This window comes from Phoenix dactylifera, chromosome 5 (genome assembly GCF_051530095.1).
Source record: "Phoenix dactylifera cultivar Ajwa chromosome 5, Ajwa_hap1_PhDact_Kaust_v1.1, whole genome shotgun sequence".
In the NCBI taxonomy this organism is placed as follows: Eukaryota; Viridiplantae; Streptophyta; class Magnoliopsida; order Arecales; family Arecaceae; genus Phoenix; species Phoenix dactylifera.
The window spans coordinates 10398841-10426532 of NC_143194.1; positions in this window are offsets into that span (position 1 = coordinate 10398841).

The following is a 27692-nucleotide window of genomic DNA, read 5'->3' on the forward strand; positions in this document are numbered from 1 at the left end:
ATGTACCGGGTGTCCCGGAGATTGGAGTTGACGAGGAGACGGTTGAGGAGGTGGAACCGTGAGGAGGTTGGAGATATCTTCAGGAGGATTGAGGAGTCAGAGGAGGCTATTACCAGGTTACAGATGCAGGAGGATTGGGGTGGGGGTCTTATGGAGGGGGAGATGGTAGAGTTGATGTCACTTTTGTCACTGCATGACTGCCTCCTTAGACAGCAGGAGATTTTCTGGAGACAGAAATCGAGAGCCCAGTGGATTGTGGAGGGGGATAGAAATACCAGGTTCTTCCACCAGGCGACAGTTATTAGGAGGCAGCAGAATAGGATCAGAGCCATCAGGGGCGAGGATGGGCAGCTGTCAGAGGACCCGGATATGATTCAGAGGATCTTGGTTAGCTTTTTCAGGGCCAGGTGGACCGAGCAGACTACAGGAGGGAGCACTGTGGGTATCCCATCGCCTTCGATAGGGGTATCTGAGGATGAGACTGGTGCACTGATTAGTCCGGTTTCGGAGAGGGAGATCAGAGAGACGATGTGGTCCCTAGAGGGGGACAAAGCCCCGGGGCCGGATGGTTTTCCTCCGGTGTTTTTCCAGATACTGGATGATTGTAGGACGAGATGTGACGGAGGCCATACAGCAGTTCTTCGAGACGGCAGTGATGTCGGCAGACTGGCAGAGGACCTTTATTACCTTGGTTCCGAAGCGGCAGGACGCTACGGAGCCGAGTCATTATCGCCCGATTAGCCTTTGTACGACCTTGTACAAAGCTACGGCGAAGATCATTGCCGCTAGGTTGAGAGTTGTCCTCCCTAGACTCATTGGTCCAGAGCAGGGGGCCTTCCTGGAGGGGCGGAGCATTTCTGACAATGTGCTCATTGCCCAGGAGTTTATGTATGATCTCGGCAGGGCCCCGATGAGGGGAAGCTTGATGGGGATCAAGCTTGATATGGAGCGGGCCTATGACAGGATGAGATGGGATTTCGTGCAGCAGTCCTTGCAGGGGTTTGGCTTTCATGAGACGTGGATTAGATGGGTTATGGGGTGCATTCGGACCCCCTCCTTTGCCATTCTGGCGAATGGGACGCCATCCCGGTTCTTTGTGTCATCTGGAGGGTTGCGACAGGGATGCCCCCTATCCCCGCTTCTGTTTATTATTTGCGTTGACGCCTTGTCTAGATCCCTACGCCAGGCAGTGGATACTCAGGAGTTGGAGGCTTACAGAACGGCGATTCTGCGATATCTCATTTGCTATTCGCCGATGACTGTTTGCTTCTTGCCAGGTCGACGCGACAGGCGGCCCGGGTTATAGGTCAGATTCTTCAGGACTACTGTGCAGCATTAGGTCAGAGGGTCAACTTGACCAAGTCAGCCATCATTTTCAGCCCGAAGACTAGACTGGCTATGAAGCATTTGATATTGGAGACTTTGGGGGTGGGTGAGCAGGTGGGCACGATGATATATTTGGGTATCCCTTTGTCCGGTCGGCGGTTGCGGAGTGGGGATTGTCTGCCTAGTGAGCTTTGTATTAGACGCAGATTAGCGGGTTGGCGGATGCACACACTATCTATGGCTGGGAGGATCACCCTGGTGCGTTCGGTTCTTACTTCGGTTCCTATCTATCTGCTCTCCAATGCCATTGTTCCGGTAAGATTCCTCCGTTCCCTGGAGCGGTTGTTTAGGGACTTTATATGGGGGAGGAGTAGTGGTCGAGGTGGTGTTCATTTGATGGCGTGGGAGGTGGTGTGCCAGCCAACTAGTTGTGGTGGGCTGGGGGTTCAAGATTTGGCAGTGAGGCGGGAGGTGTTAGTAGCCAGACATGTGGCCAGATTTGTGCTTGAGCCGGAGTGTCTATGGTCCTCGCTGTTGAGGGCTAAGTATGGCGCTTTGGTATCGGGTGTGCGTATGGGACGTCGTCACTCCCCGGTGTGGAGGGAGATGTGTGCTAGAGCTTCGGTGGTGCTGCCGGAGATCGGATGGGCTATTGGCGACGGTCAGTCTATCGATGTGTTGGAGGACAGATGGGTGACCGAGGTACCGCTTTGCTGTATGCCGACCATGGTGGACTCGACGAGATTAGCAGGGTGGAGGGTCAGTGACCTATTGGATGCTGAGGGAGGGCGATGGAGGGAGGAGCTGGTTCGGGAGGTTTTTGGGGAGCAGTTGGCAGAGCTGGTCCTAGCCCGAGCGACCCCTAGGGGGGGAGGCGGATAGGTTAGTATGGTTACCGATAGGGCGCTCACGGGTGCGAGCTAGGGACCTTCATGCAGTGATCAGCAGGGAGCCAGTACGTCAGATTGAGGGGCGGTGGATATGGAGGATGCGGGCCCACCCGCGAGTGGCACATTTCATATGGAAGGTGGTGTGGGGCTGCCTTCCAACCAGGAGTATGCTAGCTCGACGTGGTATGAGGATCTCTCAGTGTTGTGAGGTATGTGCAGATATTGAGGAGACTTTGGAGCACGTCCTGATGCAGTGCCCTAGGGCCCGAGACATATGGAGTAGCTCTCCGATACCGTTACCGGCCTCGGTGGTGTCGGCGCAGGATCTGATCCAGTGGCTGAGAGATTCTATGCGGCGCCCCAGATCTGTCGAGGCGGGGATTTTTGTGGCCTACCTGTCCTACCATATATGGTTGGACAGGAACACAGGTATTTTTGAGGGGAGGAGGGCGCCTCCGAGGGTGGTGGTAGATCGGGCGGCGGTGCTTGCGAGGGAGGTTATCGGGGCGACTTCGGTAGTCACCTCTGGGCTGGTCAGGGATATCTGGGGTGCTCATCACGCTGTTTCAACGCCACGGTTTGCCTTTGTCTCTTGGGCACCCCCACCCCTTCGCTATCTCAAGGTGAATTTTGATGGCAGCAGGTCGGTAGATGGTTTGTTTGGAGGGGCCGGATTTGTGATCAGGGACCATCTCGGCAGGATGATAGCAGCAGGAGGACGGCGCACGCCTGGTTCTACAGTGGTTGGAGCAGAGCTGTAGGCAGCTTGGGAGGGTATATCCTATGTGAGGCAGGTATTTGGGGCTGCGCGGGTGTACCTCGAGGGTGACTCTTCGGTGGTGGTTGATTGGATTCGGCGTGTGGATCGGTTTGGGGATGGCCATCCCCTCATCCGAGAGTCCCGTAGGATGGCTCAGATAATGGCTGACTTTCGGGCAGCACATGTGTTTAGGGAGGCGAACCGGGCAGCAGACTGGGTCGCCTCCTTTGTCGCTCGGCACTCAGGTGATTTTGTGTGGACGTCTGTTACAGACGTCCCCCCACAGTTGTACTTTTTACTTTCTTGTGATTTGGAGGGCTGTACTCACATTCGAACTATATGATATGAGTAGCCGTTTTCACCAAAAAAAAAAAAAAAAACAAGTACAACATGCCTTAGAGAACATCCTAAGGGATAAGACTGGATGCACGGACTTAATGGGAGATGACTAAAAGCATCATACTAGAGACCGAATATACGAAATGACCAAAAGAATATTGATATAGCATAGGCTGAATGAAGATCAGGGGCGGCTCAATACATTCTGGGGCCTAAGGCGAATCCAATGAATGAGGCCTTTTTTTAATAATAATTTTTTTAATAAATATAAAATACTTAAAAAAATATATGAAAATAGATAGCTATCAAGTACACTATTTCAACCATGAATCTAACAAAGATAGACAAGAAGCCTTTTCAATTTAATATAATTCTTGAATGGAAGCACATAAAAGTAATTATTCTCAATGAAGGTCATGAAACTGATTAAATAACTGAGATAATGCTTGGCAATACTGTTTACCATGTCAAGCAAGAGCCGAATAGGAAAAGGTCATCCTATGGCACTTCATGGTCAAGGTAAAGAAAAGGATTTGTCCATAAAGAAACCTCTCAATAAGAGAAAGTAGGGTCATTATGGGAAATTCACTCCATCAAATTAATAAAAGTCCCATCCCACCATCTCCCCTTCAAGTGAGTACCCAAGCAGCAACTGCAACATCACGGCACAGCAGCCATTCAACCCCCTCCCTCCTTTTCTCTCTCTACCACCCAAGAGGGGAGAAGAAACCGAGAGGAGAAAACTAAAAGAATCTCCACCCTCCAAGACATCCATCTCCAATCCCCCTATCTTTCTTCCAGATGGCCCAGCTGGATCAGGAGTAATGTGAGGGAAGGAAAACCAAGACCAAAACCAAAAAAGAGAAGGGATGAAAGGTAAGAGTGGCTTCAGGCGTCTATCAAGCCAACCAAATCCCTCCTCTCTCTCTCTCTCTCTCTCTCTCTCTCTCTCTCTCCCTCCCTCCCTCCCCCCCCCCTCCCACCCAAAACAAAACTTCTGTCCCCAACTTCCAAATTGCCCCTCTGCAGGCCAGGAAACTCTCCACCGATGGAGGAGGGAAGATTCGTAGCCAGCTCCTGATCCCGTTTATATGGGGCCTTTGCTTCCTTTTGATCAGCCTCCCGGGGCCTTCCATTGGCCCGGGGCCTTAGGCGACCGCCTCAGCGCCTAAGGCTCGGGCCGGCCCTGATGAAGATGTGGTAAAATATTCTGCCGATGAAACATTGTTATTGGTCTGACGGTACGTTGGTGCAGAATGATCGTGCTGAAGGACATATTTAGTAGAAGACAACTTGCAACAGTTACTAGAATTGCCAAGCGTGGAAACAAACATGATTACAACAATCAAGAATAGACATTTACTATATACTAGTATAAATATTATATTTGTACTTTGTATCGAAGACCCTTCGATGATCAATCCAATAAAATTATCTTTATCTTTATCTTAATTTTTTATCTTATAAATAGGCATAACTTGTAATTTTTATAGTGGCCAAACACTACACTCGTACTGTAGCCTAGTGCTACACCTTTCTACTATTGCCCAGTGCTATACCTCTATCAAATTCCATCTTTTTCAAATGGCGGTATGATGGTAACAAAAGTTTTTAAAGATCAATACACCTATACTCATGCTACTCTCGCACCTCCCTTTGAACCATATCTTTCTCGGTAGTCACATGATGGTGGCACGAAGCACCTTCTACCCTAACCAACCAAGTTCCGTAGGATGAAAAGGAAAATAACACTTGGTCAAGTTAATCCTATAGTTATAATAATCATTATCATATTATTATATCATACCTTTATTGTTAATAATTTAATTTTATTCCTTAGGGATATAATTAATTATTTAAAACTATTTTAAATTTTATATAAATAACTTAGATAATATTAAAATTACTATATAATAGATATGCCCCTCTAGTGACAAGAATATCTCCCTTGTCAAATATATATAAAGAAAAAAGGAAAACTTGGGCCTGGTCTATCCTTTTATTACTCTGCGGTCCCTCCCTCCCTCTCTAGGCCTAGAAGCCCCAACTGAGCTGATTCAAAGTTGGCCCATCACTGGTGAAGCCCTACAGACCAGTCCTTAGATGTTATAGCAGTTCTCTTGGTGCATTCTGATGCCAAATCTCTCTATTTCAGTTGTGTTGAGAGTCGCAGCTTCCTTGAAGGCCGTTCATGAACTGAAAGCACATCAGCTTTATATACATGAAAATCGTATTTAAGAATCCCTCTCAGTATTTCCCATCTTTTTCTTCCATCTTACCACATGAATTTGACAAAATGATACCAACCAATGCTCTCTCTAACCATCTAATCTGGAGCAAGGATGAGTGGAGTTTTAGCCATAGCTCAAACATCATAACCCGTTAAGCAAATGTCTTTATGCCAAAGTTAGAGAATTATTGCTGCTATAGACCACCAATAGTGCATTAACAGCCACCAAACATTCATTCTCTTATTCATGGGCCAAGTTTTCATTCAGTGAGCTAATGCCCCTATTTATTCAGGTAGAGGTTTGCTGGCACGCCTTACCCTTTAATCTTAGTGAGATTTTTACCTTGGGCTTAAAATATTTTTCCATCAAATATGAAGGTTGAGGTGCTTAGCTAATGCATAGCTTAAGCATCACCTTAGAAAGCAATCAACACACATTGTTTTCTGGAACTTCTTTGAATAGCTTCAGAGGAATACTTCAACTGAAGCGACACCATGTGTCATGTAAAAATAAACCCCATGGTGCTAAACATATAGAGTATTTTTAAAAGGCTATACATACCTAAATAATATGTTGAGTTTGTAATAAGGACCAGAATCACCACTTGGAACCAAACACTTGGTAATCAGTGACCAATAATGGCCTTCTGCACCTCAAACACAGGTATTTTAAATACATAACTGTTGAAATCCTTCACTCTGCTTAACTGCCGTCACTTTTTTATCTCCTGTTCATTGCATCTCTCCTCAGGCATTGGAGGTGGTGGCAAAACCTTACGCCACCAGGTCTACCAGCTCTTGAACTTCATCTATGCCTCAGCTGATTCAGCCCCAAGAAAGATACTGAAAGTTGAAAGGTAAGAAAAAAAAAAAAATATATGAGGGCAAAGTGAAAGAAAATACCCCACATATATTTTGACTGATCAAAACTCAAATCCAATATTAAACCGACCTTGGACTGTCCTACATAATAAGCCGTAAACAGTTTATCAAAAACAAAAAACTGTAAATCAATCAGAAAATCCCAAAATATAAAAATACAATCATTGTTTGGCATGTCTTGAAATCCTACATTGATTCAAATTTATTTGGCCTAGTAAATTAAAAAAAAATAAAACAAAAATATATCCACTTTAGAACTCCCATTGACCTCTAAATTGATTGTTTTGGCAGCAGAATCTAAGACTGATCAGCACATCGATAGAAATATATCAGGCTCTGAATGCTGATTTCAGATTGAGATCATATACACAATTCTCATAGATCAGTTGAAAGTTATGCCTGCTTTAGCGCACATTGCACAGTTCACATCCTGATCGTTAATTGCGTTGATTCTTGCCTTTCTTGCATGGATCTTTATTCAAGTATTCCACTTAGCTGATTACCACATCTCCTTTTTCGTTATGCTTATCGCAATGATGTATGTTCTGCAGGATGATAAGCTTGATCGATCGGTAATTTCCCTTGAGTCCTATCTGGACCTCCAATTTAAAAAAAGTGTGCTACTTGCATGATGGAATCATGTCCCTTCTTTGTTTTTGATGAACACAGGTTTCTCCTCAGCTGGAAATTATTCAGAACTTCAATCATTACTGATAATATGGAGTTCTTTCTAATAAAAACCCTAGAACCACTCTCCCTCCAGTTTTGCCACCAAAATGCAAGAACAAGCATATCCTAGTCTCTTCCAATACAGAATTTAAGTCTCTTCATTGCCAACGTGTCTAGAGCAAGTGTAGAGAGGGTGCACAACTTATGATATGGAGATGCTTTCCTTAAGCACACACCAGATGCTTCTTGCTAGTGGATGGTGGATTGAAGAGATGGTTGATTTTCCCCTTTCTAGCCCCACACAAAGGACTAACAAGAGCTGATATGCCAACATTTCTTAGCCAAAACTCACTAATGTGCGACCTATTTCTAAGCGCTAACTATATGAAGATTAGAATTTCTCATGAGCCGCCGCGGATTATTATAAGAGGGAAATAAGATCTCCAATTTTGTGCAATTAGTTGTTCTACATCAAATGTAAACCTCCTATATCAATCTTCTTCAAAGGCTTTATCATGAAGGCTCGGCAACATGAATCACGATTTCCTTATTATACTTCAGTGGATCTTAAATATTAAATTTAAATAATCATTGGGAGTGATAATGGGATAAACAAAATTTGCTCCATTCCTTAAGTACATTGCTCGAAAGATCTAGCATACAAAACCTAGAATCTTAGATAAACTTCTTAGTGAGGAACAAGCAAAAGACCTCTTTAACCAAAAACATGCCTCCTAGGTTATTAGAAGAATATGTTCCGGAACTAACTTGTAGTAGCGTTCTTGAAGCGATCACAAAGAATATGTTGTTTCAACAATGCCTTTCCTTATTTGAAAGTTGGATGATGTGCCTTCAAGGGCCTGTCAAAGAAGGGATATTTCAGATGATTGCCCCCATTCTGCTCTCGCAGTGTTCTGGACAATATTGATATTCTGGGTGCCCCCACCTCCTGGCTTCCTCAAGGTGAACTTCGATGGGAGTGTAGCAGAAGACGGGAGCTGCGGAGATGTAGGGTTTGTTATCAGGGATCATGACGCCAGACTAGTAGCGGCAGAAGGACGACGGATTTTTGACTCGCCAGTAGTGACCGCTAAGCTTAGAGCAGCGTGGGAGAGAGTCTCCTATGCGAGGCAGGTATTGGGCGTGGGTCGCTTCCTCCTCAAGAGGGACTCGATGGAGCTGCTATGCCTATGCCTTTACGTAGTATTTTGTTTTCTGATTTTGTTGGCTGTATCCACATCCATCTGGTATGAGCTGCCGATGTACTAAAAAAAAGGTTGAGATTTGCATGAGGAAACGACTCCTGATGACTAGTGAAGTATGAGTTATCCAATGTTGTCGTGTGTTCCTTTTGTATCCCTCTCGTTTTGAGAAAAGCCTCTTCTCACTCCATCCCGAAGGGCTGAGACCACCTTATCCTTTCATCTCTTCTAATGTACATTACTTACTATCGTCTAATAAATTACCGGGTGGATATTCCTCCCACTATCATCAAAAAAAAAAAAAACTTGTAGTAGCATTCTCCCTCTGATCTTTTGAGCATTATTGAAGAAGACGAGATAGGTAAAATGTTTTCCTTCAGTATTATTAAAACTTTGCATTTACTTTTTAGAAAAAAAGAATGCTCCAAAGAACCCTTAGGCATTTTAGCCACTAGGAGATCAAACAACTAGTACTAAGCAAAGAACACGGGAACTTGATTTGATAGACGGCTATCTAGTTGGTGTGATCCAAGGAGGAAGATCATAATAATGGAAATCTATGAAAAATAAGGTCAGAATACAAAATTTAGGATCATTTATGGTTGTAAGGGTTAAGAATCAGATATTGATCTGTAAAAAATATAAATTTGATGGTTTTGTTTTCTGCGGTAGAGAAAAAAAAGGAGCTCGAGAAGGCATTTGACACATTGAATAGCATGGCCCGGGGCTAAGGTAACTCTAGTGGGAGAACAATGTTATGCATGACCTTATTGCACAGTTCAGAAAGCACTTGTATATGTGATGCAAGTAAACCGTGTATGAAAAAGATGTCGTAAAGTTTTGTTGTTCGTTCCGTCGTCAAACAAGGGCATCCTTTGTAAGTTGGATTTCAAGAAGGAACTTGAAATGTTAGTTTGGAATTTCCTTTTCAATTTTTTTGCCGCTGGAGGGATTCCATCATCAACTTGGATTAATTGGTTTAGAACTCACTTGGTTTCTAGCTCAATTGGGGTCTTGGTGAGTGGAAAGGCTGGTTGATGGTCCACTTTCAATCAAGATCTCAAGCAGGGGGATTCATTGTCTCCCAGCTTATTTATATTGACAGCATATATCCTAAGAAAACATATAAGATCCCAAGCCAAAGCTATCATTATTGGCTTAGGAACGACTCTACTTGGAGCATTCAAACCCTACATTTTGCTGATGTATCGCTTGATCGGTTCAGGACATGAGTCAACCTTAGAGCTACCAAAACCATTCTTTTAAGTTTTGAGATGTTTCTGGCTTAAAAATCAACTTCTCCAAGGGTTGCTTGATTTGCACTAGTATAGAGCTTCATGAGGCTAGAAGACTTGCAACCATGATGAACTGCAAGGTTGGTTCCTTTCCTCTTACTATCTGGGACTGCCATTGAGTGATAAAAAAGCTCGGCAAAGAAGAATGGATATCTCTAATTGAGAAAGTAGATAACAGATTGGCAACATGAAATGTAGTTGTTTATCCACTGGGGGATGGTTAACTCCTCTAAATACAGTAATCTCAGCCTTGCATCCTACTTCATGGGAATATTTAAGACTCTCTAATGGCGCATGGAGCTATCTTTCAAAGATGAAGCATTGTCGAGGATTGTTCGTGCTTCTTACTATGAGGGGAGAAAGTTTGGATTTAGATGGAGGAGATCTATAGCTAGCATGTCATTGGTATGAAAGGATCTAAGCAAGAATCAATCAGCCTTCTGGAATTGCTTATCCTTCAATCTTGGTAATGGAAGCCTCGTTAGATTCTGAGAAGATTAATGGATTGACCCTACGCTACTCAACCTTTTGTGCTCTAAACTTTACTCAGTAGTCATTGAGAATGCGATGTTAGCATCAAAATGGAGAAGAGTGGACTTGGAACATTGGTAGGAGGACCTAAATGGTGGGGAATGGGCTGAGTCGTTATAGCTCATCAATTTAATTGGCGATGTTTCACCCTCTAGATTGAAGGATCAGCCGGTTTGGAAACTTTGGACACCCCAGGTATCCCCTTGCAAGTTTTTTGACCAAAATTCAATGGGGATCTTGCTCCTAAATCAAAACTCCTTGATTTTGGTGGATCTTCATCCTATCCACTCTTCTCTTGCTTTAATTAGTCTTAGAGTTATCAAATTTTGCTTCAAGTTTTCCAATTGGTCAGTTACATACTTCATTAAGCCCAATTATACCAAACCCTAATTCGCCCATCTCAATTTAATTCTAACAGCCTTGAGTCGGATTCACTCTCCTTTCTAGCTAATTCCATCGCCCATTAATCAATTATAAGCTTAGCTGAGCAACATTCCAACTAATTCAGTCAATTGATCTGAATGGGCTAACCCAAGTTCACCCAATCTAGCCCATTCATTAACCTAGTCTAATTCTCTTCTTACCCGTCAAACCCATATCTTCTCCATCCTAATTGATGATTTTAGAGTCTAACAAGACTTTTGATCAATTAGTAGGCATGCAAGTCAATTGGATCCAACTTGGCTCACTTTTGAGCTTACACTTGATAAGTTTTGTAGCTTACTTAAACAGCTCATGTTGGGCCTAGAATTGAACCATGGCATTATCTTATAGCTTAAAATATCCTAATTAAAATTTTATATTGTAACAGCCCAGCACCTCTTCCAAAAAAGTTAAATAGAAGATATTATTTAGATTTCTTGATCCTGTGTGAGTACCCAAGATATATCCATTATATAACTAATATAGGATTAAACACATGCCAACATGGCTCCTCATATGCTCCCTCCATTTAAGCGCTGACATCTTTGCCAGGTTAAGGATCCAAATACATTCATACATTTACAAGTACCTCAAATTCAATCACAGACAACATGATCATCTTCTGATCAGTCCAAATGGATCTATGCTGTAGATGAGAGGCTGAGATGCATGATTAGGTTAGATTCTCCACTAGTGTCATGCATTTAAGAGAGAGAGAAGGTTTGCTGCACAGTTTAGGAAAGTTGACAGTTTTGATTGTTTGAGTTTCAGTTAATTTTTGAAGGTCGTTTTGGATAGGGTTTAGTGCAAAGTTAGGTTTTCTTTTTGCACAATTAAAAGAGAGGAATATGTCTTGATGAGTGTTAGAGAGAACAAGCACGAATTTGAAAGTTGCTGAAGAGAGGCCGAAAACTGAGTTGCTATAGGGCTATTTCTGCAGAATTCTACAGAAAACATGAATCAAGTTTTGAAAAGGGCAATGATTCCACTTTGAAAGGGTGTTAAAGGTAAGATTGGTTTCTTCTTAATGTATTTTTGTTATGCATGATGTTTCTAGAGCATGTGACTGAGCAAAGAAATTTTTCTAGTATTGGAATAGGAAGGCAACCGAAGGTTTTAAAAGTGGGTGGCAATCACGCGATAGCTTTCTGGAGCTCTACACTCGAGCGGTGGTCGAGTAGTGGTTTTCTAGAACTCTGCCGCTCGAGCTGTAGTCACGCGGTGGATTGACCTATTTTTAATTTAGTCTTTTTCATTTTTAATGGCCATGGATTGATATACCACCAAGGTCACATAACACACTTCAAGCTCAAAATCAAGACTCGCAACATTCAATAAGTCAAGGTATGTATATGAACTCAATTATCACAGGAAATCATATTGCAATGAATTCAATCAATGTGCTCCAATTCAACCATTCCAAGTTCACCTCCTAAAAAATTGTAGGTATTTTCATCAAGAGATTCTGTAAAAATGTCTACAATTTGATTTTTAGTATTAATAAAATATAATTATATATCTCTTTTTTTTATATGATCACGTATAAAATGATGTTTAATATCAATATGTTTAGTCCTAGAATGATGTACAAAATTTTTAAGAGACAAATTGTACTAGTGTTATCATAGTGTATAGGAATTTTCTCAAAAACGAAACCATAGTCAAAAAGTTATTGTTTGATCTATAAAAGTTGTGCATAACAGCTCCTAGCTGCTATATACTCATCCTTAGTAGTTGATAGAGAAACTAAATTTTATTTTTTAGAAAACAAAAAAATAAGCATATTTCCTAAAAAGAAGCCTGTACTACTAGTACTTTTTCTATCAATTTTATAGCCACCAAAATCAGCATCAGAATAAGCATGTATTCCGAACATAAATCTTTAGAATAAAGTAGACTTAAGGAGGGCGTAGATGCTAAATACTTAAAAATTCTCTTGACAAAATTTAGATGAGATTCCTTTAGAGATAATTGAAATCGAGCACACAAACAAATAGCAAATATGATATCAAGTCTATTAGCAGTGAAATATAACAAAGAGTCAATCATGCTACGATATAGTTTTTGGTCAACGGACTTACCTGGTTCATCCTTCTCAAGTTTGGTTATAGTACTCATGGGTGTAGGGCACGACTTTGAAAAATTCATAGCATACTTTTTGAGCAGGTCCTTTACATGTTTAGCTTGACTTAGATGAATCCATGTTTGCCTTGTTTGATTTGTAGTCCAAGAAAGTATGTAAGCTCTCCCATCATACTAATCTCAAACTCCTTGCTCATTAGGTCACCAAAGCTCTTACACAAGAGTTTGTTAGTTGAACCAAAAATTATATCATTCACATAAATTTGTACAATTAATAAATCATGTTCATGTCCTTTTGTAAACAGTGTAATGTCTATAATTCCTTACTTGAAGCCATTATCTATGAGAAACATCGATAGACATTTATACCAAGCACGAGGTGCTTCTTTAAGTCCATATAGGGCCTTATCGAGTTTATAGACATAATTTGGCATCTTGGGGTCTTCAAACCCTTTAGATTGCTCAACATAAACATCATGTTTAATATAACCATTTAAGAAAGCACTTTAACATCCATTAACAATTTAAAACCTTTATAATAGGCAAAAGCTAATAGCATGCGAATGGACTCAAGTTTAGTAACAAGAGCATAAGTTTCATCATAATGAATACCTTCTTCTTGAGAATAATCTTTAATAACAAGTCTAGCCTTATTTCTAACAACTACTCCACTTTTATCCATTTTATTTCTAAACACCCATTTTGTTCCTATTATAGGTTGGTTCTCGGGTTTAGGCATAAGTTTTCATACTTTATTTCTTTCAAATTGAACTAATTCTTCTTGCATAGCATTAATCTAGAACTCATTATTTTTTGTTTTCTTGAAACATTTAGGTTCAATTTGTGACAAAAATGTGAAGTGTGAACATACATTACCTACACGAGATGATGATCTCGTGGTTACCCATGATGGATCACCTATTATTTGACTTGTGGGATGATCACTTAGAATCCTTCTATTTGTTAAGCATTGCTCCATATTTTGTCTTGTTTGTTCATCCATTTTATTTAGCTTAAGGTTCTCCATATCATTTGTGTGTTCTTCAATTTCATTTGACTCATGATTTGCTCTTTCAATAATTTCTTCTTCGCTTTCATCATCGACTATAGTATTAGCATCACTAGCTTCTTCATGTGTTGTAGTAAGTGGAATAATTGGAGTACCTGCATTCTCTTCTACTACTACACTTTCACTTGTAAAATTATTATATTCATCAAATACAACATGCAAAGTTTCTTTAATTACTAAAGCTCTTCTGTTAAAAACTCTATATCCTCTACTGGTATTTGAATATCCATGAAATATACCTTCATCAAATTTAGCATCAAATTTACCAAGATTTCCTTTACCATTATTGTGAATATAACATCTACAGCCAAATGCATGAAAGTAACTAATGTTCGGCTTTCTCCCCCTCCATAATTCATATGGAGTCTTGTTGAGAATTGGCCGTATTCATATTCTACTTAACACATAACATGCAGTATTTACTGCTTCAACCCACAAATACTTTGGTAAATTATTTTCACAAAACTTTGTATGCGCCATTTTTTGTAGGGTATGATTTTTTCTTTTAACAACTCCATTTTGTTTAGAAGTTCTTAAGAAGAAAAAAATGTGAGATATTCCATGTTCATTACAAAAATTTTTAAATGCATGATTATCAAACTCACCACCATAATCACTTCTAATACTTCTAATTTTATTTTTTTTTATTTTGAACTAATTTAGCAAAGTTTTTAAAGGTATTTAAAGTATCACTTTTATGGGCTAAACATAGTGTCGATATAAATATAGAGGAGTCATCAACAATGACAAAAGCATATGCCTTTCCACCAAGACTTAGAGTACGAGAGGGACCAAATAAGTCAAGGTGGAGGAGTTGGAGAGGCATTGTGGTCGAGACAATATTTGTACTCTCAAATGAGGCTCTTGTTTGCTTTTCAAGTTGACATGCATTATATATTTTGTTACCTTCAAATTTGATGCTTGGAAGACCGACAACAAGATTCATTTTCGAGATTTTAGCTATAGTACTCATTCCAATATGTCCAAACCTTCTATGCCACAATCCACTATCATTGGCGTTTATGAACACCAGACAATTGACATGTGCAAATGATAGGAAAACTTAAATCCACAAAATAAATGTTGTTGTGTCTAAATCCAATAAAACTTTATGCTATTGTCCTTAATGTTTCTAACTAGACAATGTAAAGACTCGAATATTACACGATATTTCTTGTCACACGGTTGATTTATGCTCAAGAGATTGTGTTTTAGTTCTTTAACAAATAAAACATATTCAATGAAAATTGAGAGATTCTTACTAATGGTACTAACTCCTTCAATTTTAACTTCATCACTTCTACCAAAGGTCACAAGTTCTCCATTCATTTTATTACATTTTTGGAACAAGGACTTGTCTCCAGTCACATGTTTTGAGCAGCTGCTATCCATGTACGACTTATTGTTCTTGTTCTTGGCCTTGAGACATACCTATAAGAGAATTTTTGTCTAAATTTAGGTACCCCTAAGCGTCCTTTAAGGTTAGTGGTTTTGGTTCCTTTAGGAACCCATGCATACCTACTACCATTATCTAGAGAATACCTTTTAATTCTACAAAATATTGAAGTATGTCCAATTTTACAGCAATAAGTACATTTAGTCTTATGAACATGTGGATGAATATTTATTTTTCTATTACCTTTTTCATCAAAGAATTTTTGAAAATATTTTACATTATTCATTTCTTCATAATCAAGACTAGCTTTATCAAATACATATTTTTGCATGCCAACTATATGCTCAAATTTTACACTACTATATAAAAATTTAGAGAATGTCTTTTTGAGAGCATCAATCTCAACTTTCAGATTTTTATTTTCTTCCTTAATTTTTTTATGCTTATCATTATAAGCTAGTTTATTTATTTCTTCTTTGTGTATTTCAACAACATTCACCAGTCTAGCATTATCCTTTTTCAATAGCGTGTTTTTCTTCTTTCTTTTAATAAAGGCACTTGCAACATCATTATAGGCGCTAAGTAAATCATCAAATGAGATAGAATCACTTACTTCTTCTTTAGCATTATTATCATCTTTGGCCATGAGGCATAGGTTAGCGATTTCATCTTTCTCTTCATCAGAATTTGACTCATCACTGCCATCATCTCATGTTGCCAGCATAGCTTTCTTCTTTTTTTTTTCTTTCTTTTTTCTTTTGCATATGGACATTCGAATTTGATGTATCCAGCCTTAATGCATCTATAACAAATAATTTTTTGTTTGTTTTGATCACCTTTTTGAGAGTGATAGTTATACCTTTTGTTTGAGTTCTTGTTGCCATACTTTTTGATGAAGGTTTTTCTTAACTTTTGAGTGAGTAGTGCTATCTCCTCATCCTCATCCTCTTCATCATTTGATGGGTATTCTTCTTGTGATTTCAGGGCAATCACCTTACCTTTGGAGCGTGTGGCACCATCCATTTCCTCTCTTGTCTTCATGGTAAGTTCATGGGTTGTGAGGCATCCCGTAAGCTCTTCAAGGTTGTGATCCTATTGGTTCTTGGAGGCTTCTATTATGGTTGTTCTTTTAGCGTCCCATTAACTAGGTAAAGCCCATATGACTTTCTTCCAAACTTGCTTCATAGGGTAAGTGACACCAAGTTGTTTTAAATCATTCAAAATAAGAGTGAAACGAGTAAACATACCTTTGATATCTTCATGAGGCTCCAGCTTGAATAGTTCATACTTCATGATAAGGATGTCAATCCTGGACTCCTTGACTTGGCTTGTTTCTTCATGAGCTATTTCAAGTTTGTCCTAAATCTTCTTGGTCGAATTGCATGTAGATATCATGTTGAACTCATTCATGTCCAAAGCATATTGTAAGACATGTTTTGCTTTAGAATTAAGAGATATTTGCCTTCTATCTTCTTTATCATGTTCATTTCTTTCTTTAGGTACTTGAACATCACTAACAATTTTCATTGGAATGTGACTATCAACTATCTTATCACATAATTCAAAATCAAGAGATTGTATTTATCTAGTCATGTTATTTTTCCAATAATCATAGTTAGAACCATTAAATAAAGGAGGCTTATTAATAGATAAACTACCACTAGCTATTGTAATAGGATTTTTATTCTAAGCAATTAAGCACATAATAGAAACCAAGCTCTGATACCAATTGAAATCAACACCTAAGAGAGGGGGGGGGGGGGGGAGGGGGGGGGGGGGGGGTTGAATTAGGTGTCTATAAAAAATAATGGCAAATTAAAATAAATACTAAACAATCATAATAATAGTAAATCTCAGCAATCAAGCCAACCAAATAAAATATGTAAACACAAATAAAGAAAGATAGGGATAGAGAGATGAAGCCAATATTATGAGATAGTTTGGCCAAACCCTTACCTATATCCACCTTCTCCCAAGGACAGCCCCACCTTGAGCTTTCACTAGTTGTAAAACTTCTTACAACATCCAAGTTAGAGACCATCAACTTACAACAGCACCGCAATATGAAAACCACCAAGTTGCACTCTCCAATCTAGTACTCTACTAGATTGAATATAAAGCCCACAAGCTTAATACTTTACAAGCTTGTTATATAATTACAAACTTTGATTCTCACAAATCTAATACCCAAATAGGCTCACTATACAATTCTCTAAAAATAGTAAAATAAGAGCACAATAGGAGCAATATGAGAGCACTATGAGAGGAGATGAGAACTCGGTTGAGAGAGGGATGCTTTGGCCAAGTGGTATCCTTTAAGACTTCACCAAAGGTCTCTATTTATAGGCTTGAGTGGGTAAGAGACATTGGAGGGCATTTAAGGCTTGATTCGTATTAATCTTCAAACATAAGACATGATTGGCTTGATTGGCTTGCTTTCTTCAATCAACATAAGCTCAAATTGATCTTGTTTTTCATAAGTTGACATGATTTAAATTTTGCACAGGTCTGAGTATGGTTGACATGCTTCAGCATGTGGCTTGGATATTTCTTTCTTGTGGCAAGATGACTTCTCAACATGACTAGGATGACATATGACATCATTTAGACCATTCAAGCTTGATTTGGTTGATTTGCTTGTGTTATTCATGCTCTCAATGGAATGGACGAATTTTTTTCTCTTCAATCAGCAAATACATTTTTCTAAAATTCGCTTACACTACATTTAGAGAGGTTTGAAAATAAAATTAAAATCGCTTAGATTTTGCACAATGGAAAAATCTAGTGTAACTAGTGGACTATTTTATATATTAATCTCAAATTATCTTTAAGTGGGGTTGTAAATGGGAGAACACATGTGTCCTTGACAAATAAATGTTAGTTAACACAATTTATAGTAATATGATAGCATAAAAATAAGATATGACCACATAATTTCAAAGTTTACAAAAATCAGATTTAAAACTGATAGTGTGCAGAGATCTTATTATTTTATATTTAATTTTTATTAAAACCCTATCAATATTGGTACCATTCAAAATCTTATTTCAAGAGCTTTCCATTCATATAAAGTTTGTAATTTTCTGAAATCATTTGGTCGGTCAAATATCCAAAATACACAGAGCATGTTTTAAAAAAACTTACCAAAAATAGAATTGCACATGTGTCTTATATGTGCTCAAGTGTGTGCAAGACTTGTTATCATATTTCTGTTAGATATATGCTCTAAAAGCCAATCTGGCTGACGCATTATTAATTCTGGGATATAGCTTTGCACTTGATTTTATTATTATTGAATAATAAATGAGCATCTTTTTCATTCATATTGTTTATGTGTCTATGAATCATCCAAGAAATTAATAAGATGATGATGCATATTCTCAAGAGTTGAGAATTTGAGCCATGTGTCATTGGTGATTAATTCTTAAATGCTCTTGATCAATGGATCATCACGAGGACGGTGATCGATCCAATGAGATCAGTGCACATATCGCTTTCCTTATGGATGGACAAGACTCGAGTCCACAGTATAGGAACACTGAAGTGATAGTGCAGGTGCTTGTTAGAGAACAAGAGTACTAAGCGTGATCAAACAAAAAGTCACTTGGATGTCTATCCACTCATCAATAACTTGCTTGATGTTACAGTAGTGTGACTCATCCTTTGACCTATGGTGCTTCGGTTGCTTACAGAGAGGTCACTGTAGTTTGACTGCACGTATACATAGTCCCTAGCTATATAGATCCTTGTGGTACAGATTGGCTGCAGTAGATTCACTGTAGGAGTAGGACATGCACCTATAAGGAATCTATCGACCTTGATAGATAAGGAGTGATCCTATGTGATTTATAAGACTGCATTCGTAAGACCTCGGCCGGAGCAGTATGAACAGTAGAGAAAGAGTTTTCCACTCTCGAACTTAAGTCGAAAAAATCTTGATATATGACACGAGTTATTCATGACCTCCGTCCTATACGGATGCACGATAGAATGACTGTATCATACGATAACTACACCTAGAGGTTCATCATTCCATTCTGCTGGATAGCCACTACATGCTGCTAGGTCGCGGAGAAAGATCAGTCCAGTATTTAGAACGAAATTCGGAGGTCACTGGTGGATGGTGAGACTCACAGAGACCATCTTGATGGTCGATGAATCCTGGTGAGTGGAGTTGGAATTGTTCCAACCCATTGAAAGGAATTTTTAATGATATTGTGATAGAGATCGCAATATATATCTCACTATCAAACATAATAGAATCTATGGGATCACACACATTAGAGGTATTGACCGATCCGATGGTTGAATTATGATTAGAAATCACAAATAATCAATTTGATTGATAATTGGTTAACCCACTAAGAGTTAGTGAGTTGAAGAATGAATAATTGCAATTGGATTGCAATTTAATTTAATTAATTGAACTTAATCATATTAAATACGAGTCCTACTTGGAGTAGGATTCCTAGAGTCCTAATTGGATTGGGATTTCAAATTAAATTAGAGTCCTACTTGGAGTAGAATTTCTGAAGTCTTAATTGGATTAGGACCGAAATTTAATAAGTCCTAATTAGATTAGAATTTCTTAAGTCCTAACTAATTTTAATCTAATGACTCCTAGTTGGATTAGAATTGAAGAGTTCAATCGAGTCATGGTTCAATTGAATCCTAATTGGATTAGGATTTAAAGGGAAATAGGTGCAACCAATCCTCTTTGGAAGAGGATTGGACCTCTTAGCATTAGACCCCACGCCCCACTTAATTAGATTAAGTGGGGGCGTGCGGGATGTGGCATGAGGAGGGAGGGGCAGAGGTTACTATAGGTTACTGTGCTTCGGTTGCTCACAGTAAGGTTACTGTAGTTTGACTGCACGTATACATGGTATCTAGCCATATGGATCCTTATGGCGTAGATTGGCTACAGTAGGTTCACTATATGAGTAGGGCATGCACCTATAAGAAATCTATCAACCTTGATAGATAAGGAGTGATCCTATGTGATTTATAAGACTGAGTTCGTAAGACCTCGGCCGAAGCAGTATGAAGAGTTGAGAAAGAGTTTTCCACTCTCGAACTTAAGTCAAATAAATCTTGACATATGGCAGGCGATGGGGTTTGACGAGTTATCCATAACCTCCATCCTGTAGAGATCCACGATTGCAGGACTGTATCATACGATAACTGCACCTAGAGGTTCATTCCATTCTACTGGATAGCTACTACATGCTGCTAGGAGTCACTGGTGGATGGTGAGACTTATAGGGACTATCTTGATGGTCGATGATCCCTGGTGAGCTGAGTTGGAATTGTTCCAACCCATTGAAAGAAGTTTTCAATGATATTGTGATAGATATCGCAATATATATCTCACTACCAGACAGAATAGAACCTATAGAGTCACACACATTAGAGGTATTGACCGATCCGATGGTTGAATTATGATTAGAAATCACAAATAATCAATTTGATTGATAATTGGTTAACCCACTAAGAGTTAGTAAGTTGAAGAAGGAATAATTACAATTACATTGCAATTTAATTTAATTAATTGGACTTGATCATATTAAATACGAGTCCTACTTGGAGTAGGATTCCTAGAGTCCTAATTGGATTAGGATTTCAAATTAAATTAGAGTCCTACTTGGAGTAGGATTTCTGAAGTCTTAATTAGATTAGGACTGAAATTTAATAAGTCCTAATTAGATTAGGATTTCTTAAGTCCTAATTAGTTTTAATCTAATGACTACTAATTGGATTAGGATTGAAGAGTTCAATTGAGTCATGGTTCAATTGAATCCTAATTGGATTAGGATTTAAAGAGAAATAGGTGCAACCAATCCTCTTTGTAAGAGGATTAGATCCTTTAGCATTAGACCCCACTCCCCACTTAATTAGATTAAGTAGGGGTGTGCGAAATGTGGCATGAGGAGGGGGGGCGTATACGGCCCTCCCTTGGCCGAAATCATAAGGAAAAGAGGAGAGGCGTACGCCCCTCTGTTCGTCCGATTCCTGTCTACCTAAAAATATGCTAGACAGATCGTTGTTAGAGCCGACGAACAAAAGTTTAATTTAAATTTTTACTCTTACCTTTCCTACTCGAAGAATAGTGGTTGTAAGAGGTCGATCCACAAGGAGGCGATTGGAGTTGCTTAAAAATTAGAACGTTCACTCGGATTCGAAATCGAGTTTCGAATAACTAAAGAAAAACATTATTATGAGGATGTTGATAGATTCTCCAGTCTACCGGAGAATGTTTTTTTAATTGAAATTAACTAAAAGATAGGTATTTAAATTCGAAAAGCATTTATATATTTAACTAATCAAAGAAAAGCTTTGGCATAAATTAAAATGGATGAAAATAAGAGGATTGAAGTGAACACAAATTACATAAAGGGAGATTTAATGTATTGCATAAAAAGAAAAATTAAAAGATTTCATAAAAAGAAAACAGAAATTAACTTGAACCTAGAACAGGGATTGCATGAAAGAAAATTGCTAGATTTTATAAAAATAAAATCGATTACAAATAACAATAGAGATTAGAGGCCTCATACTCCTTCTCTTTTGCAAATAACAGAAAGAAAACAAAAAGAAAACAAAACAAGAAGCTTCTCTCTCCTAGTGGAACCCCTAAAACAAATAAAATATTACTTTTTTTTTTTCTTCTTCTTCTCGGAAAACAGGGCCTCCCCTGTTTTTTTTGGCTCAACACCCAGCCCACCCTTCTTCTTCCTTGGACCAGCCGGCCCCCACCCAGCCGAGAGCCGAGCTCCCCCGGCCACCACCCTCCCCAAGCTCTCATCAACCTCCCCCTCTTATAGATCGCCACAGCAAGCGTTATGGGCGGAAGGAGAGGGCGGACGCGGCTCTTGGCTGGGACGTTGATCACAGAATGCTTGATGTGCGCGGGATCGCTGGAATCGGGGAAGAGGGTCGTCCGGGATGCTGGGAGGCTGAGATTTGGAAACGAAAGGAGGGAGGCGCGGGCTGAGGTGCGGGGATTTGGTCGCAGACGGCTAGAGACACGGTGGAGACACGCTGCGGGATGAGCTGGAGGAGTGCTTCACGGATGGAAGAAGATCCATCGTCTTCTTTGGCCCACGGACGGATGCGGGATCGCCGGATGAACGCGGACGGGCGCTTGGGATCATTCCTTCTCCCCTTGCTGGAACGTTGAACTGAATATGGGTCATGTGCCAGTTTCTGCAATGGAATTAGATTTTGGAAGAAGGTCTGGGACTTTCTTTGCCCTCCTGAGATGGGAGCTGGGAGATACCAAGTTCCGTCCAATTAGTCATAGAGATAAAAAAAGATAGTGTGATATGAAATTTGGCTCACGAGTCATCTGTTCTGACTGGAGGTCAATTGCAAGTCTTTGGGTCACCCAGCACCTCATAGTTATGATATGGTCAAATTAGATTTGCCCAAAATTCTTTCCTAAAAGCACAAAGAAATTGGACCCGATTCGGACCCGACCCGACTCAGACCCGACCCGACTCGGACCCGAGTCGGGTCGGGGAAGGAATTCTTCTGAAGTCAAATTTGTACTCAATATGCATTTTATCTCCAATTTATGATAATCTGTGCCGAACCCAAATATAATATTAATTCAGGGAATTTATCATTATTGGTTAGCAATAACACTAATTTTAGTGACATGTAGGTCGCACTTTTGTGCTCTCATCACACCCCCCAACTAGCTTATTGCTAGTCTCTAGCAATTAACAAGCAAACGATAAAATGAGGGCACAAAAAGATGTAGTCTAACTTATGACTTTTTCTCCTTTTTTTTTTTGAATTGAAGCTAAATACACAAACTACGATATGTACCCATTTTCGTAGGGAGCAACGATTGCACTTAGCACGTGCAACAAGCCTTTAAACCCCTAGGTTACTCTAGTGGACGAGTGTTGTCTCGTGAGGGTTTGCAGTGAAGTTACCCACAAACTTCATCAATCAGGGATTTCTAATGTTTAACTCAAAATTTGAACAAGTACTATTGTATGAACTTAGAATTGCAAGGACAATAAAGACTTATTGCTATCATATTTAAGCAGACTCTAAGTCAAGTTCCATTACTCCCCATCTATCTGCTAACAAGTCAAGAATATAGTGAGGTGCAAGATAGTATCATATAAATGAGTGGCTTTTACTTACTTCCAACATGATCACTCTAATTTTCAAGACTTTCTAGAGTTAAATGGTAATGAACACCCTGGATTTATTTATTCATTTATTGTTTTTTTTTCAGACTAAATGCTAAGAAGAATGACTTGTGCAATATCTAGCCTTATTAAGCTTTCTAGCTAACCCATGTAGCGAGTGTTAGGCCAATGACTCCCGATCCAGATGGCTCAGGGCACTAGGTGTAGAGACACCCTAACAGGCTTAATAACTCAAGTTAACTAGGCTTCAAGACCAAATTAGTCACTCAGAGTTTAATCTCAATCATCCTCACCTTTTTACGCGAACACTCGCTGCTTGCCAGGCAAGAGGCCCGGTTACTCAGTGAGAAGACTTAAAATAAACTCATTATTTTATTTTATTTTATCTCTTTTTTTTTGATTAGGGTGTTCATCACGCATGTAACTTTAAATTATCCCGAAGATTAAAAGTATTCATATTAGTTGCAAGTATACATACCCCACTATTCATGTGCTTACGTGTAGGTGCTAAATCATCTTGTATCATGTTAGCAGAAGATAGGTGGGACGAAAACTCAAGCTAGAACTGCTATCATATTCCTTAACTCAAAGCTATTGTCAAAGCAATTCCTACTTTATACAGCCAAAAAAATTAGATTTTGAGTTAAAAATTTGAACTCCTTTTTTTTTATTTTAATTTTAATTTTTTTCTGGGCATAAAAATTCAAAAATATTCTCACCCCCATACTTAAATCTAACATTGTCCTCAATGTTAAAAAAAAATTTAAAGCAGTAATAGGATAGAGGAGAAGTTACCTGATATGGATGGGTAAAGTGACAATTGGGGCCAAAAACCCCCAAACCTACATATTAGTAATTTATTATTTTTTTTATTATTTTTATATTTATATATATATATTTATATAATATTTATATGTTGGGTTGCCTCCCTTTAAAACCCATGGAATTTGGGTAGCATATTTATTGTCGCAGCCCAAATTTCAAATTGGGCTGCATTATTTATTGGCAACACTGTAGGTGGACTAGCGGATGCAGGAGCGAATAACTCATTCAGGGTTTTAATATGATCACCCATTGTAGAGATTGGTGGTTGATCAATAATTCGTCGGATGTGATGATACTTTTTTCCAACCTCTGGGTTAAATGGTGTTAACTTACCCTTTAATGATTTTCTACCATGCATATATTATTCACAATTTAATTAGACTCGACTCCTAAACGAAATCCTAAAAGAAAAGAAGGGCTAGACACAGCTGACCACAACCAACACCACACAACAATTTGATCCTATTAGTCTTAGAACTAAGTGAGGTTTAGTAGCTTCTTAAATCTAGTTGCACAGAGACTTATCAGGTTAAAAAAGTTCCTGAAATTCTCTCTAGATTAGACAGCTCCTAATCTCCCTTTCAGATTAAGCTTGAGCTTACCAGTTAAGTGATCCAGTAACCAGTGACCAGAAAAGTCCCGGGGTGTGTGGTGGTGCCAGAAGGGATACACCGATACCATAATACCCGTAACAGTTCTCACTGTTGTAAAACTTTCCTAGACATCACCAATTACTAAATTCTCACTGGAGTGGCTTTCAGCCGCTTCTTTCCAAGAGCCTAATTGAGCTCGAAAACCCTAAGGCCAATGTCTAATTTGATTTTAATTTAATTTGGCTTAGGATAAGTATACAAGGTGGTGATTTTTGGGCTAAGGACAGGTAATGACTTCCCGACCTTATCTTTTTAATGAGTTTTGCCCTTAAATTATTTTATGCAAGTGCTTAATACTAAATGCAGCAAATAATCAATATTTTTTTTTAAAGTTTATGCAATGTCATTAGGTTGTATTGATTAAATGAGCAAGCAATTTTTTTTTATTTTTATTTTTTTTTAAAATTTTTTTTTTAATTTTTTTTAGCAATAACTTGAATGTAAACTAAACACAATCCTTATGCGTCAGTCAATCTCCGAATGCCCGTTGAATAAGCTCTAGAGATTACTCCATGAGGAGCCCCAATAAAGGTATGATAACCTCGGGGGATTGCACCTTATCAATTACTAGCAAAAATAATATAGATTTTTTTTTTAATTTTTTTTTAATTTTTTTTTGAATTTTTTTTTATTTTATTTTTTTAAATTTAGATTTCAAATTTCGAATTTCAGAATTCAAATTTTGAATTTAAATTTTTGAATTTTTGAATTTTGAAAAAAAAAAATTTCAATTTTTTTTCAATTTTTTTTTTTGAATTTCAAATTTCAAAATTTAATAACTACAAAATTATTAACTGAAAATAATAAAAATAAAAAAAAATAAAAACTTACTACCGGAGTGCGTTCACTCCGGCCATCCAAAATCCAATTTGATCTTCGTGATCGTTCTTGCTTCTCGATTTGCCTCCCCGGCAACGGCGCCAAAATTCTGTTCGTCCGATTCCTGTCTACCTAAAAATATGCTAGACAGATCGTTGTTAGAGCCGACGAACAAAAGTTTAATTTAAATTTTTACTCTTACCTTTCCTACTCGAAGAATAGTGGTTGTAAGAGGTCGATCCACAAGGAGGCGATTGGAGTTGCTTAAAAATTAGAACGTTCACTCGGATTCGAAATCGAGTTTCGAATAACTAAAGAAAAACATTATTATGAGGATGTTGATAGATTCTCCAGTCTACCGGAGAATGTTTTTTTAATTGAAATTAACTAAAAGATAGGTATTTAAATTCGAAAAGCATTTATATATTTAACTAATCAAAGAAAAGCTTTGGCATAAATTAAAATGGATGAAAATAAGAGGATTGAAGTGAACACAAATTACATAAAGGGAGATTTAATGTATTGCATAAAAAGAAAAATTAAAAGATTTCATAAAAAGAAAACAGAAATTAACTTGAACCTAGAACAGGGATTGCATGAAAGAAAATTGCTAGATTTTATAAAAATAAAATCGATTACAAATAACAATAGAGATTAGAGGCCTCATACTCCTTCTCTTTTGCAAATAACAGAAAGAAAACAAAAAGAAAACAAAACAAGAAGCTTCTCTCTCCTGGTGGAACCCCTAAAACAAATAAAATATTACTTTTTTTTTTCTTCTTCTTCTCGGAAAACAGGGCCTCCCCTGTTTTTTTTGGCTCAACACCCAGCCCACCCTTCTTCTTCCTTGGACCAGCCGGCCCCCACCCAGCCGAGAGCCGAGCTCCCCCGGCCACCACCCTCCCCAAGCTCTCATCAACCTCCCCCTCTTATAGATCGCCACAGCAAGCGTTATGGGCGGAAGGAGAGGGCGGACGCGGCTCTTGGCTGGGACGTTGATCACAGAATGCTTGATGGGCGCGGGATCGCTGGAATCGGGGAAGAGGGTCGTCCGGGATGCTGGGAGGCTGAGATTTGGAAACGAAAGGAGGGAGGCGCGGGCTGAGGTGCGGGGATTTGGTCGCAGACGGCTAGAGACACGGTGGAGACACGCTGCGGGATGAGCTGGAGGAGTGCTTCACGGATGGAAGAAGATCCATCGTCTTCTTTGGCCCACGGACGGATGCGGGATCGCCGGATGAACGCGGACGGGCGCTTGGGATCATTCCTTCTCCCCTTGCTGGAACGTTGAACTGAATATGGGTCATGTGCCAGTTTCTGCAATGGAATTAGATTTTGGAAGAAGGTCTGGGACTTTCTTTGCCCTCCTGAGATGGGAGCTGGGAGATACAAAGTTCCGTCCAATTAGTCATAGAGATAAAAAAAGATAGTGTGATAGTAAATTTGGCTCACGAGTCATCTGTTCTGACTGGAGGTCGATTGCAAGTCGTTGGGTCACCCAGCACCTCATAGTTATGATATGGTCAAATTAGATTTGCCCAAAATTCTTTCCTAAAAGCACAAAGAAATTGGACCCGATTCGGACCCGACCCGACTCAGACCCGACCCGACTCGGACCCGAGTCGGGTCGGGGAAGGAATTCTTCTGAAGTCAAATTTGTACTCAATATGCATTTTATCTCCAATTTATGATAATCTGTGCCGAACCCAAATATAATATTAATTCAGGGAATTTATCATTATTGGTTAGCAATAACACTAATTTTAGTGACATGTAGGTCGCACTTTTGTGCTCTCATCACCCTCCTCTTGATTCCAAAGTGATAAGGATGGAGCTCTTAAAAATTAGGAGCTCCACATGCTATAAAAGGGGAGGCGCAACCTTAGGTTTTCATAGGAATTATTTCCAGCCATGAGCCCCCTTATTCCCTTCCCTTGAGCCGTGGACATCCTCCTCTCCTCTCCCTTTTGGGTTTCAGCCATTAGCAAAGGAAGAAAGAGAGGCGTGTGGGCTTGGATCCTCTTCCTTCTTCCACTGCAAACAAAAGCTGCAATTGTGTGCATCCTTTTGTTCTTCCTTTTTCTCCTATTCTTCTTCCTGTAGAGAGAGCAATCAAGGAGTTGTTTGCTGCAA